The following is an 8,186-nucleotide window of genomic DNA, read 5'->3' on the forward strand; positions in this document are numbered from 1 at the left end:
ACATCAGGTAGTCAGACCTTACACACACACACCCTGACTGACTCAAACACTCAGAGACTAAATGTTCAGAGGACTGTGTGTGTGTGTGTGTGTGTGTTCCACAGGAGAGTGACACACCCACCTCACCCGTCCTCACACACTTTATCCTCTGTGACAGGTTCTTGTCAGATTTGTTCTTGGATGCATTTACTTAACTTTGAGGAAAGCATCATCTGCAGTCATAGACTAAAGAACTAGTCTGGCAGATTCAAAGCCAAGTGAAACATATTAAACTTCATTTCATATTGCATTCATTTATCACTTTCCTTTCTTGTGGGAGAAGATTAACCATGATGTTGAATGTAGATGAGTAACAGTTGTGTTGCATATCTCAGATATGTCATATGCAACATATGCAATACAATGTGCTAGTAAGTGCAGTCTGTGCTATTAGCATTCTACCAATGTTATTTTGCAACACAACAAGGTTTCACAAGCTCAAACAACAAGTTTTTTTTAACCTTGCCTCTTTACAGCGACTGTTTAAAGTTGAAATGAAATGACCTCTTTTTCTTATCTGATAGATAAATGTCTTCAAGGGCTCCTGCACTGAAACTGTTCATCAGGTGTACTCCTCCCAGATCTAAGACTAAAGTGACCTCTGAAATTTAAACTCATACTTTTCAGATCCTTGAAAACTGAGAATGCTTAACTTTGGAATCTATGTTTAGTCCAGCTCTTATTTTTTTTTTTCCTTTTAACCCTTTGCGAAAGACTTGCAGACATGAAGTGTTTTCATTAGAAACTCATATGTCATACAGCTCATACCTCAGACTGGCTTTTGTAACATTACAGCATGGATTAGAAAAAATAAGCTATTGTAATTTTATTTTTCAAAATGTGTGTGCCTAATTTACTTATATTCAATTTTGTAATCGCATTTTACTTTTTATGTTCATTTATTTTTTATATACTTGTTTCACAAACTTTCAAAAGCTGAAGAGGTCATGTAAATTCATTCATTCATTCATTTTCAAATGCTGAAGAATTAGTGTCAATTTGTTTGTCTTTAGTTTGCACAAAAGGACAGCACACAATATGAATGAACGATGTTAAATACTCTTGATCTCAAAACTAAACTTTCTACCAAATGAGCTTAGTTAGGACACACACATTAAACCCCTAAACATCTCAGAGAAGTGTATTATTTATGTTCAAGTTGCGTAATACTGTATTATTACTATAATGTCATACTTGGGATGTAGTGTTTCTCTTAATCTAATTTAAAAAGAGCAGTACACACCCACGGACATACTAGTCGAGCCCTTTATCATTTTTGAGTACTTAATTAATGCACTTCTGCCAAGAGTGTGCACAAGAACAAACTTGTCTATGCAATTCATGTTATGACTAAGAGAAATTTACCAGTCACACACACCATTTATACACACACACAATTTACACACACGGTGTGTTGGTGCAGCTTTCATTATGAGGACTTTCCATAGACATAATGATTTTATACTGTACTGACTATAGATTCTGTCCCCTAACCTTCACCCTTACAGAAAACATTCTGCATTTTTACATTTTCAATAAAACTTTGTTTAGTATGTTTTTAAGAGATTTGAATTATGGGGACATGAGAAATGTCCTCATGAACCACATTTCTAGCATATTACCCTTGTAATTACCAGTTTATAACCTAAAACAAATGTCCTCGTAAACCACCTAAACCTGCCCACACACACTCACTCTCTCACACACACACACACACACACACACACACACACACATGTTGGTCTACCTATCATTATGAGGACTTTCCATAGACATAATGACTTTTATACTGTACAAACTATAGATTCTATCCTCTAAACCTAACACAACCCCTAAACCTGACCCTCACAGAAAACTTTCTGCATTTTCACATTTTCAATAAAACATTGTTTAGTATGATTTTTAAGCGATTTGAATTATGGGGACACTAGAAATGTCCTCATAAATCACATTTATAGCATAATACCCTTGTAATTACTAATTTGTAACTTACAAAATTGTCCTCGTAAATCACAAAAACACGCACACACTGACTAATTAACACACATACACACATACACTAATGAACACACACAATCACACACTCACTAATGAACACACACACATACACACACTAATGAACACACACACACACACACACACACACTAATGAACACACACATACACACACTAATGAACACACACACACACACACATACACACACTAATGAACACACACACACACACACACACACACACACACACACTAATGAACACACACAAACACACACACACACACACACACTAATGAACACACACACACTCTCTCACACACACACACACACACACACACACACACTAATGAACACACACACACACTAATGAACACACACACACTCACATGAACACACACACACTCACACACACACACACACACACACACACACACACACACTAATGAACACAAACACACACACACACACACACACTAATGAACACACACACACAAACACACAAATTTGAAAAGCAGGAGAAAATAGAAAAATATTATCCTCACATTACCACATGTAGAGCATTTCAAATCATGCCTAAATATACCCTAAAAGTCACTTTCTGAATGTGTTTGCATGTCTGAACTGGAACTGGAAAAGAGGCGGTCCTTAGTGCTACATTTGTAAATACACTGGGTCTTATAATTGTGAGCTACCTTGGAAGTCGACATGTTGCTAAGGAGTGTTCCAGTATCCTGATATCCACCCCATTCCCCCATCAGACATCTGTGCAACAATTCAAATGTTTTTTTTGAAGAGCTTGCATTTTCACTCTAAAATTACATTTTTACTCCACTGACGGTTAGGTTTAGGGTTGGGGTTAGGGCAAATAGTTATTAAAACATGCATTGCTATTCACTGTATAACATCGCTTACAACTAAAAAACAACTTGCTTTACACCCGGAAGCTGGAGCTCGCATATGCCCATACGGTACATTCAAGAACACTTCCAGCTTCGGCCACTGGGTGGGTTTGAATTTCGGTAAGTGCAGAGCGATTTAAGCTGAAGAATTTTTTTCAACCCACTGTCACAGTGAAAGATTTGCTTGAAATTATTTGTTTATATTGAACTAAATGCATGTGTCTATGTAAGAGTCCAAAACAAACCTTTTGTTAAAATTAGGGTGAATTGAGAAAATTTACCAACCCCATTTTTTTCACACATATGTATTTGGTCATTTTCCAGTGCATACTTGCAGCTAACAGTACAGAACATTGCAACATTCTTGCATAGCAATGTAAACCATGCATCATTTAGTAACTATATTGACTGGTATGAAATGACTTGACCAGCACAGTTGATGCATTTACACACATTCGATAAACATCTGTGTAATGCAAGATGAGTCACCAATATTTCTGGACTGTTTTCCCGGAGGGGACAGACTGTAAATTTTAAATGTGTATCTCTGCTAAAAGTGAATTTTGTCAACATTTGGGATTTCACAAATGCACAGATTTTTAAATCTGATTACATACTAGGGTTGCTATCCATACGGGATGCCTATTGCCCCCTATTTAAGCAGTGAAACACTCAAGGGGGGCCTTCCCTCTATGAAATCCTTGAGGTGACCCTTGACGGTGAATCATCCCATATTAAAATACTCAAGCATCACGTATTTGTATTGTGAAGAGTTCACCCAAAAACGAAAATTCTCTCATTATTTACTCACCCTCACGTCATCCCAGATGTGTTTTTGGAAGAATATCTCAGCTCTGTAGGTCCATACGATGCAATGGTGACCAAAACACAAACAAGCTCTAAAAAGCACAAAGTTAGCATAAAAGTAATCCATATGACTCCCGAGGTTAAATCCATATCCAGTGTCAATACAGTGGCGATATGTACAAAGAATGCAAATCGACAAATTATAAGAAGAACGTGGAAGTTAAATTGGAAATTGATAGTAAAAAAGGACCTTTTTCTCACCCACATTTATCATATTGCTTCTGAAGACATGGATTTAATCACTGGAGTTATTTGGATTACTTTTATGCTGCTTTTATGTGCTTTATTGTGCTTCAAAGATCTGGTCACCATTCACTTGCATTGTATGGACCTACAGAGCTGAAATATTCTTCTAAAAATCTTCATTTGCGTTCTACAGAAGAAATAAAGTCATACACATCTGGGATGACATGAGGTTGAGTAAATGATGAGAGAATTTTCATTTTTGGCTTATTATCCCTTTAAAGGTGCTATAAGTCATTTCAGCTTTTGTGCTAACTTCAACCAAACATCCTTTCTCAAAAACCCTTCCCTGCAAAGACAAGTCAGCCAACCTGATGTCAGCAAACCCAAACACAGAAAATAACTGACAGACAGAGAGCAGTTCTGATTTCATTGCGTTCTGATTGCCAAAAAAGAAATACAAAAATGTGGGCCACTCCCCTGACTCTTACTTTTTTGCTGTTTACAGAGCCTAAGGCTGTCACAGACACAGGTAAGATTTCTTAGAGTACCTATTTCATATCAGTCAAGTAATCGGGACATTTTATGCACTGTATTCCAAAACAATCACTTAGAGCACCTTCAGTTTTTGTCCATATTTGGTATATGTGTGCCAGAGCACGTTGAACTATGTATGTCAATTCATAAAATCCGAATCAACCCATCATACATGGATAATTCTGCGTCGTGCAGACAGATGTTTATACAGCAACCACAGAAGACATACTGTAACTTCCAGACATTACCAGGTGTGGCTCACAGGGGTGTGGCAACTGTCCCTTTTCCTTTCGCTCTGTGTCTTTAAGATCCAGGTGTGGCTAATTAAATGCCCCTTTCATCACCTGTTCTGTTCCCGCATGTTGTGTTTCAGTCTTTGTGTCAGCCTGCTCTTTACAAAACATTACTCACACTGTATTCTGACTCAATGTTCAAGACACACCCTTAGCAGTGAGTTCTCCTGCAGGTCCAAACTCCCACACAGGAGCACGTATACAGGTGTTCTCACAGGGTTTGGGTTTAATTTTATTTTATTACTTGATCAGTTATTGCAGGAGGCATGAGGTTTTATGAAGTAATGTTATGACTGTTTAATGAATGAATGTTTAATAAATGATGGTCTTATTTTAGCATGCAACCAGCACAGAGAATGTAGCAATAGCATAAAAACACATTCACATTTGGCATGAGGGCACTTTTATCCAAAGGGACTTAAAGTGTACATTCAATCAGCTTCTATTTGTGCTGGGAATCAAATCCATGGCTCTGCCAGTTGAGCTATAAACAATAAACCATTACAGTCAGGGAGTGGTAGATGTCATGTGAGGATCGGATGTGTGAACGGCGAGCTCTGCACACTTTTGTGCTAGCTCTGCTAGTTTTAACACTTTTGATGACATAAACCGGTGATATTCGATACACTCTGTTCCATATCTGTTCTAGGGGGACAATATGTAAAAGAATTCAAAATCCTCGGGCTCTGGAGACATTAAAAGACACTTCTCAATTTGACGCCCCTGAGCAGGCCGTGAGACAGGGAGTCGATTTAGTCGGAGAAGTGCGAGAAATGCGGCGAGAGATGCTGAACCTGCCAGCAATGCTGATGAAGGTCGTTGCTGACTGTGAGAGGGAATTATCTGCAAAGTTCACTGTGATGGCTACAAGGGTGGGGGATGTTGAGAAATTACAGTAATTGATTATCTGGAGTCATCGGAGAGGGAATTATCTGCTAAGCCGCTAACAAGCAAGGTGGATTTGGTGTGTGTCTTGGAGAAGTTGGAGGACATGGAGAACCATAGCCGGTGGAATAATGTCCAATTCACCAGAATTCGTGAGGGAAAAGGACAGGATATGGTGAAATTCCTAGATGGGCTCCTTCCGAATCTGCTCGATGTAGCAGCCATAAGCTGGAAATTGAGCAAGCTCACAGGGTTCCAGCTCAGATATCTGTGGAGGGAGGCAGGCCCCAATCAATTATGGCCAAATTTCTGAGATCATCAGATAAACATCATGTGTTATGCGAGGCGAGGAGTAAAGGAAGGCTTTCTTGAAAAAATCATAGCAATTTCTTGTTCCCAGACTTTGCGAATTCTTCAAAAAATGCAAGAAACTTTTACATCAACGGAAGGTCGCTTTTGCACTGATATTCCCGGACAAATTGAGAATAGATTCTAAGGGGTCGTAAAACATTAAAATGCCCACAGCAAGCGATGTCGTTCATTAATTCAATGGAGTGAGGAAGTCATCTTGTGGTACTCACCTTGCAGCTGAGTGGACCCTTTGCTTGACTCTTTGATGAATCTGAGTGCTTTTTTTTTGTGCTGGATCTGCCTAGCGGCTGGAGTTTATTTTGTAGAGTAACACACCTTCAGGACAGTTTTATGGATGAATCTACATACTCTTTGTATTTATTCTGACTATTAGCTGGAGTTTGTTTTTATAGATTATATTTTGCTGTGTAATTCTGTCTCACAAAATTTGTACAGAAACACCAGACTTGAGTAATCTGACAGCAAAGTTGTCAGGGCTTTTTTATTGATCTTGAAGGGATGTTGCAAGCCACTGGAACCCCTCATGATATAATATTGGGAGGAGGCTTTAATCTTTTGATGGACTCAGTCCTTGATCAGAGTAAAGCAAAAGTGTTCAAGCCCCCTAGAGCAACATTGATGCTTTACAGGATGTGTAAAAATCTTGAACCCATCTGATAGAGACTGTACATTTTTTTCATCAGTCCATAAGATTTACTCTAGAATAGATTTTTTTTTATATATATATATATATCTAAGTCCCTCATTTAATCTGTTGAAATATTTTAGTCTTAGATCACACCCTGGTGAGTTTAGAGGTGTTGCCACGTACAGAGAAAAATAAATCATATAGTTGCCGCTTTAATGTATCCCTTTTGCAAAATCCTGAACTCCAGCAAATGTTAAAGACTGAAATCAATGTCTATATGGAGACCAACTGAACCTCAGTATCCTCTGTGGGCATGGCTTGGGAGGCACTTAAGGCAGTTCTTAGGGGTCGGATCATAAAGGATGCCTCATTCATAAAAAAATCCAAAGCACGAGAACTTGTGGAGTTGGAAGGGAATATTAAAAGAGCTGAAGCACCGAATGTCTCCTGATGGCCTCAGAGAATTGACACGATTGAAATACAGATATAATACTATTTTGTCACGGAAGGTGGAGTTTTGGCTATTCAGGGCAAGACAGTCATACTTTGAGTCGGGGGACAAGCAGGGAAGCTTCTGGCTAGATATATAAAACAGAGAGAGTCTTTTTCTACCATTCCCTCAGTGAAATCTGCTGGTGGTGAAATATTTATCTCAGCCATTGATATTAAAAATGCTTTTAAAGAATTCTTGATCTTGATCTCGATAGTTCCACGTCTTTGTCTACTGATGTAGATATTAGAAACTTAGGAACTTCCTAAACTGATGACTAAGCAAAGGAATTCTCTTTATTCTGGGATAATCTTGGAGGAGCTTGGCAATTAAGGCCTTGCCTACAGGCAAGGCTCCAGGGCCAGATGGCTTTGCCATTTAGTTTTTTTTTATTATCTTATGCTACACAACTGACTGCTAGAAGTTTATATGGAATCATTAAAAAATGGAAAGCTTTTAACAACCATGACACAAGTCTGGATAAGACTGATTCCTAAAAAGGACAAAGATCCAAGCGAGAGTAAGACTGTTACTGTCCAATTTCCCTGATACAGCTAGATGTTAAAATAATGTCAAAAATTTGGAACAACCGATTAAGCAAAGTTATGACAACTTTTATACATATAGATCAGGTGGGGTTTATTTGGGGCCACAGCTCTTCTGATAATATTAGGCGAATCATTAATGTCATGTTGGCAGTGGTGAACGATCAGTCTCTGGTCGCTGCCATCTCACTTGACGCCAAAAAGACATTTGATATGGTAGAATGGGATTATCTTTTTAAGATTTTGGAAATGTATGGGTTTGAGAATACTTTTATTGGGTGGATTAAGTTACTTTATAGACAGGCAGGGTTGCCCTCTTTCCCCCGTATTGTTCTGTCTTACCCTGGAACAGTTAGCAGCCGCTATAAGAATGGAGGATGATTTTCCAGGGGTGGTAGCGGGAGGTGTGGTGCATAAGCTTCTGCTTTATGCAGATGATATTATATTACTCGTA

This window comes from Xyrauchen texanus, chromosome 6 (genome assembly GCF_025860055.1).
Source record: "Xyrauchen texanus isolate HMW12.3.18 chromosome 6, RBS_HiC_50CHRs, whole genome shotgun sequence".
NCBI classification, from domain to species: domain Eukaryota; kingdom Metazoa; phylum Chordata; class Actinopteri; order Cypriniformes; family Catostomidae; genus Xyrauchen; species Xyrauchen texanus.